The sequence below is a fragment of the Oryctolagus cuniculus genome, chromosome 15 (genome assembly GCF_964237555.1).
Source record: "Oryctolagus cuniculus chromosome 15, mOryCun1.1, whole genome shotgun sequence".
In the NCBI taxonomy this organism is placed as follows: domain Eukaryota; kingdom Metazoa; phylum Chordata; class Mammalia; order Lagomorpha; family Leporidae; genus Oryctolagus; species Oryctolagus cuniculus.
In genome coordinates this window covers 75,093,954-75,104,638 of record NC_091446.1, presented here as the reverse complement: position 1 = coordinate 75,104,638, position 10,685 = coordinate 75,093,954, and the positions used below count along the sequence as shown (strand labels likewise).

Here is a 10,685-nt window from a genome sequence, read left to right as displayed (position 1 = left end):
AAAGGTCTTCCTTCTGTTGGTTCACCCCCCAAATGGCTGCCATGGCTGGCACACTGCACTGATCTGAAGCCAAGGAGCCAAGTGCTTCCTCCTGGTCTCCCAAGCGGGTGCAGGGCCCAAGCACTTGGGCCATCCTCCACTGCCTTCCCAGGCCACAGCAAAGAGCTGGACTAGAAGAGTAACAACTGGGACAGAACGGGCACCCCAACCGGGACTAGAACCCAGGGTGCCGGTGCTGCAGGCAGAGGATTAGCCTAGTGATCTGCGGTGCCAGCCTATTTTTAATCTTTAAAGATTATTTTATTTTAAAATTTCTTTGAAATGCAGAGAGAGAGAGAGAGAGAGAGAGCTTGTATCCACTGGTTCACTCCTCAAATGGCCACAGAAGCAAAGTGTGTGCCAGGCTATATCAGGAGACAGGAACTCTATGCAGATCTCTCACATGGCTGGTGGGGGGCCCAAACACCTAAGGCCATCTTCGTCTTCTTCTGCTGCCCCCCTTGGCACATTAGCAGGAAGCTGGATGAGGCAGAGTAGCCAGGACTCAATCCAGCATTCCAATGCGTGATGCCAGTAGTGGCTTACCTGACTGCATCATAACACAAGCCCCTTGACTATCCTTTAACTCTGCAAGTTCATTTCTAAAATTTATACTGATGGTATAATTGAACAAATTTATGAAGATATATGTTCAAGACTCACTGTAAAATTTAGCAAATAACAAAATAATAGATCTAACCTAATTAATAAAGACTTGACTACATCAAACACTACAATACCATGGAATGCTAGCTTGCATTAAAAATAATGATGCAGAGCTCATTTTGTTGAAAAATGCACTGGGTTTTTTAAAAATTTGGGTGCTGTTTCAGCAAGCATGTATATATTAATTTTAGAATCATAATAGTGGAATTTAGCTATGTATTTTATCCTAATTTTGGTAAAAACACATGAAAACAGAGTATAAATTTCTGAAATCATTCTGAGGGCAAAACAGTGTATATTTATTAAAAGCCTTAAAACTGCCCAAACTTAAAAGGATAATTATACTTGTAAGAAATTATTTTAAAGAAATTATTTCCTACTTGAAAATTGCTTAGATCATAGATTTTAAATTTTCTCACTACAAAAAAAAATGACAGGTAGGTGAGTTAAGGGATATGTTCATTAGCTTAATTTAGTCATTATCTAGTACCACCATCTTGTACTCAGGTGCACTCAGCCCTTGCACTATGAGGCCCCATAGTAGGTTTTCATAAAATGTATCTGACATGGATAGACACACAAGAGAGTTCTACCCATCGTTTGCCTTCCCAAATGCCCACAACAGCCAGGGGGGGTCAGCTCAAACCCAGCAGCCTGAAACCCAATGTCAGTCTCCCATGTGGGTGGCAGGGACTCAACTACTTGAATCAGCACCTGTGGCCTCCCAGGGTCTGCATCAGTAGGACACAAACCCAGGATCACCAATGTGGAATGCAGGTGTTCCAAGCAGGGTGTTACTTGCTAAGCCTATCGCCTGCTCTGTTAGAGACATTGTATGTGCAGCACAGCTGAGCTCTGCTCTGTGTGAGAACAGGGCTGTTTCTGTAAAGTCCCCTCCTTTACAGGGGACAGCTTGTCCTTCATGTCACCACCAGCCTCTAAGGGACAGGGCCCTAGGGATCAAATGTGTTCTAGGCTGCCCTACAGGGTATTGTTCATAAAGGATGGGTCATTTGGAGGCTGAGCAGCTAGGGACACAAGAGTCCCTAATACAAGGATCCATGGGTGCTCTGGGTCCCCTCATCTACTGCATGTCCTCTCCATAGAGAAATGCAAAGGGCTCATGGCCCCTGGATGACTTAACAGGGTTGTCTGGTGCTGGGGATACCCAAACACCTTGTTAGCTCATGTTGTATTGTACCCAGCTTGGGGACAAGAGCAATCACCTCACAAGAATGAATATATATATACATGCATGTATATATATACATTTAATTTACCTTTTATAATATATATGTCTATGTATATGTGTGTGTGTATATGTATGTATACATATCTTTTACTCAAATAAGAAATACTATGATCTAATTGCCAAGTGTTTGCAGCCTTCCTTTTCTGGTTCCACAGAGAGAGTTGGAGGGTCTCTGTGGAAAGTGAAGCCACTGATGAAGGCAGAAGACAGGGTGGGGAGCAAGCATGGGATGCATGATTGGGACACTGACCTGTGTCATAACCAGTATTATTTCATCTTCACAAGAAACCTTCCATAGATAGTAGATGCTGTGTTTCCATTTGAGTCTTAGGTGTCAGGACCTCTGGCCAGTCAAACACTCTGTAAGGAATCTTGGATCCAGTATTTCAAACTCAGGCTGTTCAAACACTTCATCCATTCCCCACACTGAAAACACATAAATGTCAAAAATGGGTTACTGCTACTGTAATCCATGAAGAAAATTTTTTAAATTATTAAATCTCATGTAATTATTAAAAATAATAGATTAGAAGACAATTGTACAGGAAATGTCACAACTTACAAAGCAAAAAAAAAAATGAGGTCAGTTCAGGGGAGGGCATTGTGGCACAGCAGGTTCAGCCACCACTTGAGATATCAGCAAGTGATTATTAGAGTGCTTATTAGAGTCCTGGCTACCCACTTCTGATCCATCCCCCTTCAAACACACCTTGGGAGCAGCAGATGATGGTTCAAATTCCTGCCACTAATACAGGAGACCAGGATAGGTTACTGGTTTCTGGCTTAAGCCTGCCCCATGCCCAGAAGTTGCAAGCACTTAAGGAGTGAACCAGTAAATGAAAGATTTATTTCTCTCTCATTTTCTGCCTTTCAAATAAATAAATAGTTGTTCAAAATAGTTCTGGTACACATGCAATGGAAAAATACTGGAAATGTATTATAAAAGTTAACAGTGGGCCCACACTGTGGCTTACTAGGCTAATCCTCCAACTGCGGTGCCAGTACTCTGGGTTCTAGTCCCTGTTGAGGTGCCAGTTCTGTCCCAGTTGTTCCTCTTCCAGTCCAGCTCTCTGCTGTAGCCCAGGAAGGCAGTAGAGGATGGCCCAAGTGCTTGGGCACTGCACCCGCTTGGGAGGCCAGGAGGAAGCACCTGGCTCCTGGCTTCGGATCAGCACAGTGTGCCAGCTGTGGTGGCCATTTGGGGGGTGAAGCAACAGAAGGAAGACCTTTCTCTCTCTCTCTCTCTCTCTCTCTCTCTCTAACTCTGCCTGTCAAAAAAAAAAGTTAACAAGTTAACAGTGGTAGAATTACAAGTAAATTATTTTCTCTGTATTTTTATTTTTTAAGGTAGATGGCGGCTAAGCCCTTAATTTTTTTAATGTTTCATTTTTATTTGAAAGGCAGAGAGACAGAGAGAACTCTCATCACTGGTTCAGTCCTCATAAGCATGCAATAGCAGTGGTCGGGTCAAGCTGAATCTAGGAGCCTAGAACTCAATTCAGGACTCCCACATGGGTAGCAGGGACCCAAGCACTTCAGCCACCACTGATTCCTCCCATTAATGCCTACTGTGCACTAGTGGGAAGACAGAATCAGAAGTGGAATGGGCACTCTACATCAGGCCTTCCTATATGGGATGACGGCTCCCAAACAGCGAGTGTCTCAACTGCTACATCAAATGCCCATCCTCTTTGTGTTTTTAAATTTCTGCAATACCTATTAATATTTGTGCAACTGGGAAACAATAATAAAAGAAACTCCCACATGTGCTTCTGTGTGAGCTACCAAGAAAACATAAGCACAAGGCCAGGGAGAGAATTAGAACTCTTCCTTTGGGGTGCGTCTTTTAAGGTATTAGATCTGGAGATAACTGAGCTGCTAGAGGAACAGTGGAATTACTGGAAGTGACATCTGCAAGGGACCTCACCGATCACTGCACTCAGCCTTGGCATTTTGCAGATGGGGACAGGGAGAGCAGAGGAATCCGAGAAGACAGTGAGAATCCTTGACCCAGGCACTCATCGCCTTCTTAACAGGACGGAGCATGGACATTCATTCCTCCAAAAGTTTCCTGTCACTCAGCCCCTGAATAAAAGTCAATGTCTTATAAACAGCAGCACTTTAGCCTCTGCCCTGACCGCAGAATTAAATGATCTTAGAAAACAAGTTGGGTTTTGCAGCATTTGCTTTTCCTTTGCAAACCACTGGGATTAAAAACCAAAGTCCCAGCCCTCATCCCCTCCATCGAGGCTGTCTTGTTCTTGTTTCCCTCAGCTGAGAAGGACAAAGCTTCTCAGAAGGCATTTTCTCTATCATGTGTGTTCTGATTATGAAAACATGACATCATAAGTGTATGAAATGTGGAAAATAACAGAAAATCCCAACCATGTGTTATGCTGCTGCTCCACGACAATGATGGTTAACATTTTACAGGCAGATCCAGACTTCTCCCTTTTATGCCAGACACACCCAGGTAAGATTCTGCAGGCACAGAATTTTGATTATTTTAAGATTTATTTATTTGAAAGGCAGAATTAGAGGTGGAGGGGGGGACAAAAGGAGATTTTCCATCTGTTGGTTCACTCCCCAAATGGCTGCAACAGCAGAGGCTGGGCCAGGCTGACACCAGGAGCCTGGGACTCCATCTGGGTCTCCCATGTGGGTGGCAGGAGCCCCAGTGCTTTGGCCACCCAAAACTGCTTTTCCAGGCAGATTAACAGGGAGCTGGATCAGAAGAACAGCCAAATTTGAACCAGTGTTCATATAGGATGCCACAGGTAGCAGTTTAACCCGGTGCAGCTCAGGTTTCTAATGTTATTCAAAAACATCCACCACCAACCTTCTTGGGAGTGGGAACACCCAGTGCCCTGAAGGGGCTCAGCTCTTGGCCAATGAATTGTTAGCAGATGCCCTGCAAACAACAGCTTGAGATGTGCTGGCCTGGGTGGGGTTCCCCTCTCCCATGTGTGCTATTTCCCTAAGAAAACTTTCCCTCTAGTGGCTGCCACTCCTGGGCCATAGTGGAATACACCTGAGGTGCCCCAGGTCACATGCACACCTGAGGTAAGAGGCAGATTCATTTACTCCAGCAGACTGGTATCTGGGAGAGAATAAATGGTGCTGCTCTAAGCCAATCTGGGTTGATAAACAGGACTCTCACCTGTGTACCCCGACCATGTCAAGTGGTTTTCCTCTCTTAAAATCCCCTTGACTTGCTTTGGGTGGTCAGTGCAAGGCTCAGCAGATGTTGCTCCACCTGCTACCAGGAAGGAGCAGGGATAAAGACCTGCATCCAGCAGTTCCATTGTCAGCATTCCCTAGGGCCCGGTGGCAGTCCAGGGAAAGTTGAATTCTTTGTGGTATTTCTTCTTTACAGCTGACTTTCTTCAGGTCATTTATCCCTTTTACTGAGATGGTTTATAATGCATCTTCATCTTTTTACTCTATTTTGATTTATTGCTGTCCCACTGTGTCCACTGGAAGAAGTGAACCTGAACTTCCACGAGCAAGATGGATGTGCAGGGAAAAGAGTGGCAGAGTCAGTGAGGCCTGAAGGAGAAGGAGTCCTGCAAATGTGCGGTGTGGAAAGGAAAGCGGCCGGCCCCTGGTGCATGTGGAAGGAAAGAGAAAGTCAAGAGGGACACAGACTGGGCCGCAGGCACCCTGTCCCAGGTGACCTGCACACCCCCTATACAGACATCCTTCACTTCTTTCCTGTCTTCCCAGACCCGTTATCCCTTCTTGGGACACCTGTATTCCCATCTCTTCTGAGGAAAGTATTCCCACTCCCCAATTTGTATAACCTCAGCAATATCAAACCAAGGAATTTCAGCCTCTCTGGACAAGTGTGCACATGACACACACACTTCAACAACTGAAATTTCCCACTTAAGACTGAATCTTACAGTGCCCCCCCCCCCCGAAGGAAAACTAGAGCAGAGCTGAGAAACTGTCCCTAAGTTCCCAGGCTGCAGAGGCTCTCATCCTTCCAAAAGACTACTGGGAAGTTGGAACTGCAATTCAGGAATACTCTCCTTTTTATATAAAGGATTTACTTGTTATTTAAAAGCAGAGTTGGAGAGAGAGAGAGAGAGAGAATCTTCCATCCACTACTTCATCCCTCAAATAGCTCCAACAGCTGAAACTGGGCCAAGCTGAAGCCAGGAGCCAGAAGCTTCTTTAGGATCTCCCACATGGGTGCAGGAGCCCAAGCACTTGGGCCATCTTCTACTGCTTTCATAGGTGCATTAACAGGGAGTTGGGTTGGAAGTGGACCAGCTGGGACTGGAACTGGCACCCTTTGGGATGCTGGCACTGTAGGCAATGGTTTTACCCGTTACACCACAGTGCTGAACTCTATTCAGGAATATTCTAATGAATTCTCTGGGTTGCATAGCAGCTGCTGCTTTTCATCAATGTAACATAGATTTGCAAAAGAACAGGTTGATTTCTTATACAGAGATGCCCTTATGGCACTTTGCTTTTGTGTGTTAAATTTCTACCATGAAAAAAAAAAAAAGAAGACTATCTTGTATTTTAGGATTCTATAATACACCTTAAACATTTTGAATAATTCATAGAAACCAAAAAAAATGACAATTAAATATGAAATCCACCAGAAAGCACCAGCACCCTGACACTGCTTTGACCACCACTTCAGGGCTCTCTTAAATCTGTGTGAGATTTAACATGAACGGGACTCTATCATATGTGCTGTTTCCATGGTGAGAACCAGCTCATGGCAAGACAGGCTATGTTGTTTCTGCTTATCTCTTTTTCTTCTCATCAACCACTGCCAAGATAGACTGACTGCTATCATTTCCTAGCTTCCCCTCTGTTTATATAATCATACATACAGATATCATATACACAACTGCACACATGTACTTTCCCAGTGTTCCAGAAAAAAATGAGATCATATTGATGCATTTTGCTTTTTCTCATGTTGCTTTTCTCATGTTGCACTTCACAGATGAAATCTAACCAAATTCACTGCTTTCCGCAGGCAGTTGGCATTCCATTTATAGACCAATTGACATTTATTCAACCATTCCCACACTGATACAGGCATTCTTTTCAGTTGTCTGACCACTAACACCACTATGAATATTAGAAGAAAATGATGAAAATGATAATACGATTGCCTGCCTAGAAATTCCAAAAATTATATGGAAAGCCAATAAAATTGGCAAGGGTATTTGTTAATGATGGCCATGTATAAGATATGTATACAATCAGTCCTTAAGGCATGCGGATCCGGCTGAAATGCCCATGAGAGTATTTCAGGCATGGAAAGCCAAGACACTCTGGGGGAAAAAAAAACCTAAATGAAAGATCTCCATGAATGAGATCCCAGTGGAAAGAATGGGTCATCAAAGAAGGAGGTACCTTTCTCTGAAGGGAGGAGAGAACTTCCACTTTGACCATGGCCTTGTCTAAAAATGATCAGAGTCAGTGAACTCAGGGGGCTTCCATAGCCTTGGCAGCTCATGACAAGAGCCTAGGGTGATTACTGATGCCATAAACAAGAGTGTCAATTTATTAAGTCAACAACAGGAGTCACTGTGCACTTACTCCTCATGTAGGATCTTTGTCCTTAGTGTGCTGTACATTGAGATTTGATGCTATAACTAGTACTCAAACAGTATTTTTCACTTTATGTTTCTGTGTGGGAGCAAACTGTTGAAATCTTTACTTAACGTATGCTAAACTGATCTTCTGTATATAAAGAGAATTGAAAATGAATCTTGATGTAAATGGAAGGGGAGAGGGAGTGGATAAGGGGAGGGTTGTGGGTTGGAGGGACGTTATGGGAGGGAAGCCATTGTAATCAATATTCTGTACTTTGGAAATTTATATTCATTAAATAAAAGTTAAAAAAAGATATGTATACAAAATAAGTAGCATAAGGGGTGGTGTGACATTACATATTGGAGTGCCAGTTCAAGCACTAGCTGCTCCACTTCTAATCCAGCTTCCTGCTAACACACCTGGGAAAGCAGCAGGTGATAGCCCAAGTACATGGGCTATCACCCATGTAGGAGACCTGGAAGGAGTTCCTGGCTCCTGGCTTCAGTGTGACACAGCCTTGGTTGTTACAGGCATTTGGGGAATAAACCAGGAGATGGGAAACCTTTCTCTCTCTCTCTCTCTCCCCCCCTCCCTCCTTCTCTGTCACTCTGTCTTTTGAATAAGTAAATAAATAAATATTTTTTAAAAAACAAATAGCATCTATAGTAGATATAAATGGAGAGAAAACACAATCATGTGTGACATAAAGAGATCTCCATCAAATAGGCTGCATAGATGACAATGGACTCCTAAGATTATAATGAAGCTGAAAAATTCCTTCACTTACAGACATTGTAGATTTTGTAATGTCCCACATAGCACCACTCACTTGTTTGTGGTGACACTGGTGTAAATCAACTCACTGCACTGCCAGTATAACATATACAATCATGTATCAGGGGGCTTCCAAGAGTTCATGGAAAATTCATATCCTCCTTTAATTCAATTTGTCTATGACTTTTTGAAACCCCTTCTGGCAGCTCGTAATATTTGATAATGATAATAAACAACAAGCTCATTGTTGTATTTATTTACTATATTGCACTATTTATCATTATTTTAGAGTGCACTCCTTCTAATTACATAAACAACATTTGCTGTGAACTAGCAGGCCATGCTCTGCTGCCAGCAGGCTCGTGCATCTCATATTTGTGTAAATATACTCTACCTTGTTCACGCAATGACCAGAACTCCTAATGGCACATTTCTCAGAACCCCTCCTTATTTATAAATGATGCATGACTGTTATCAATTCATGGTAAAAATAAATATAATAGATTTCTTCGGAACAAGTTTAACAATAAAATGTATTCAACCTAACATAAGAAAACTACCAGATCTTACAGGACATAAAATCAAATAAGAAGAAATGGAACATTGCATGTATTTGGATCACAAAACCATGATTCCTCCTATAATTGATATAAATATATAAACATATTTAACTCAATTCTAATTGAAGTCCCAATTTTGTGGTTGTTCTTTTGAAACAAGATAAAGTGATCCTTCAGAACATATGAAACAGGCTGATAGTATTCAAGAAATGCATAAAGAAGACTAATGAGAGACCTTGCGGATCAGATGTTAAAATGCATTATAAAGTCACTATGCAGAAAGCATGATGACACTGTCATAATTTTTCCTAATCTCCCACTAGGTACAACTAGAAGTCCTGCACATTACATACAAAGAAAACACAAGAAGACTCTCAAATTTGGAGAAAAGAAGGCAGATAGGCTACAGACTTTTGCTCCCAATGAATAACAGAGTTCTTTGGGTTTTCTCTTTGCTTCATCTACCCAGACTTGGTGCTGGAGAAGACAGTAGCCCACAACTGCCAATAGGCATAGACAAAACAAACAAACAAACAAAAAAACACCTTTCAAAAGTTTTCTACTTAAAGGATCAGGAAACAGGAAGCCTAGCAAAGCAGAAAAGCATGCCACAAAACTGCTCTACTGCCACCAAACACCGCAGAGAAAACTGCAGACTCATCCCAAACCCTGCAGGAAAGGCTGAGCAGAGAACCTGGTATTCTGTCTGGCAGAAGGTCCCCAACTGTCCCATCCCACTATGGTTATCAAACAGGGCTGAGCTCCTGTCCTGCACTCCTATGGGCAGTAATGACCACACTCCATGCTCTGCCCTACTGTGCTGTCTATGTGGGCAGCTGAGACTTTACTCCTGACTGGATATAAAGAGGGCATCTCCCACCGCAGCCCAGAGCATTCAGGGAGGTTATACAGAGAGCATGAAGTGGGTGCTCTTATCCCTCCCAGCCAGGGTGGCATGATCTAAGGGCCGGAGAGGAGTCATGTTGGAAGCCGCAGCCTCATGCAGAGTAACACAGAGCCCCATCCCAGCATTAGCAGAGGCTGAGTAGGGAACTCGGACTTCTCTAATTTTACTGCAGCTATACCATACATGCCCTTCCCTGGCTGGGGCAGAGTTGTACAAAGCCAAATGAAAATGAAAGGCTTAAACAGGATCCAGAACCTTATAACACAATAGCCAAAATGTCCAGTTTTTAGTCAAAAACCGCTCATCATACCAAGAGCCATGAAAATCCAAATTTCTATGAAAACAAGCAATAAATAGATACCAACACTAAGATGGCAGAAATACTAAAATTTCTTGACACAGTAATGAGCCATCATGTAAAGGGTTCACTGCATAATTATAACATTGAAAATAATGTAATAAAACCCCCAAAGTCTCAGCAAAGAGAAAATATAAAGAATCACCAAGTATACATTTTAGAACAGAAAAATATAATAACTGAAATAAAAAAATCAGTGGAGAGCCTGGCAGCAGAAGGGAGGGAACAGAAGAAGTTATCCAAGAAGTAGATGGAACAAAAGAACTTATCCAAGCTGAATAATGAAAAAACAGACTGGGTCTAAGAGTCAATGGGATCACACAAACAAGACTAGTGTCTGTGAATAATAACTGATAGAATAAAAAAGGGAGAGAATAATCCAACATGGGAAGTGGGATACACAGCAGACTCATAGAATGGTAGATGTCCTAAACAGCACTCTGGTCTCAGAATCAGCCCTTAAGGCATTTGGATCTGGCTGAAGAGCCCATAAGAGTATTTTAGGCATGGAAAGCCAAGACACTCTGGCAAAACAAAACAAAACAAAACAAAACACCT

At 42.6% G+C, this 10,685-nt stretch overlaps 1 long non-coding RNA gene across 4 annotated transcripts in view; it reads right to left on the bottom strand.

Moving 5' to 3' along the window:
• Window positions 1–10,685, bottom strand: part of LOC127487441 (uncharacterized) — a 220,441-nt gene that overhangs the window by 21,415 nt on the left and 188,341 nt on the right. For all 4 annotated transcript variants that reach the window (XR_011382789.1, XR_011382791.1, XR_011382790.1 and 1 more), the window contains one exon: window positions 2,208–2,383. This is a non-coding gene — a long non-coding RNA (uncharacterized lncRNA). The remainder of the gene's footprint in view (window positions 1–2,207; window positions 2,384–10,685) is intronic.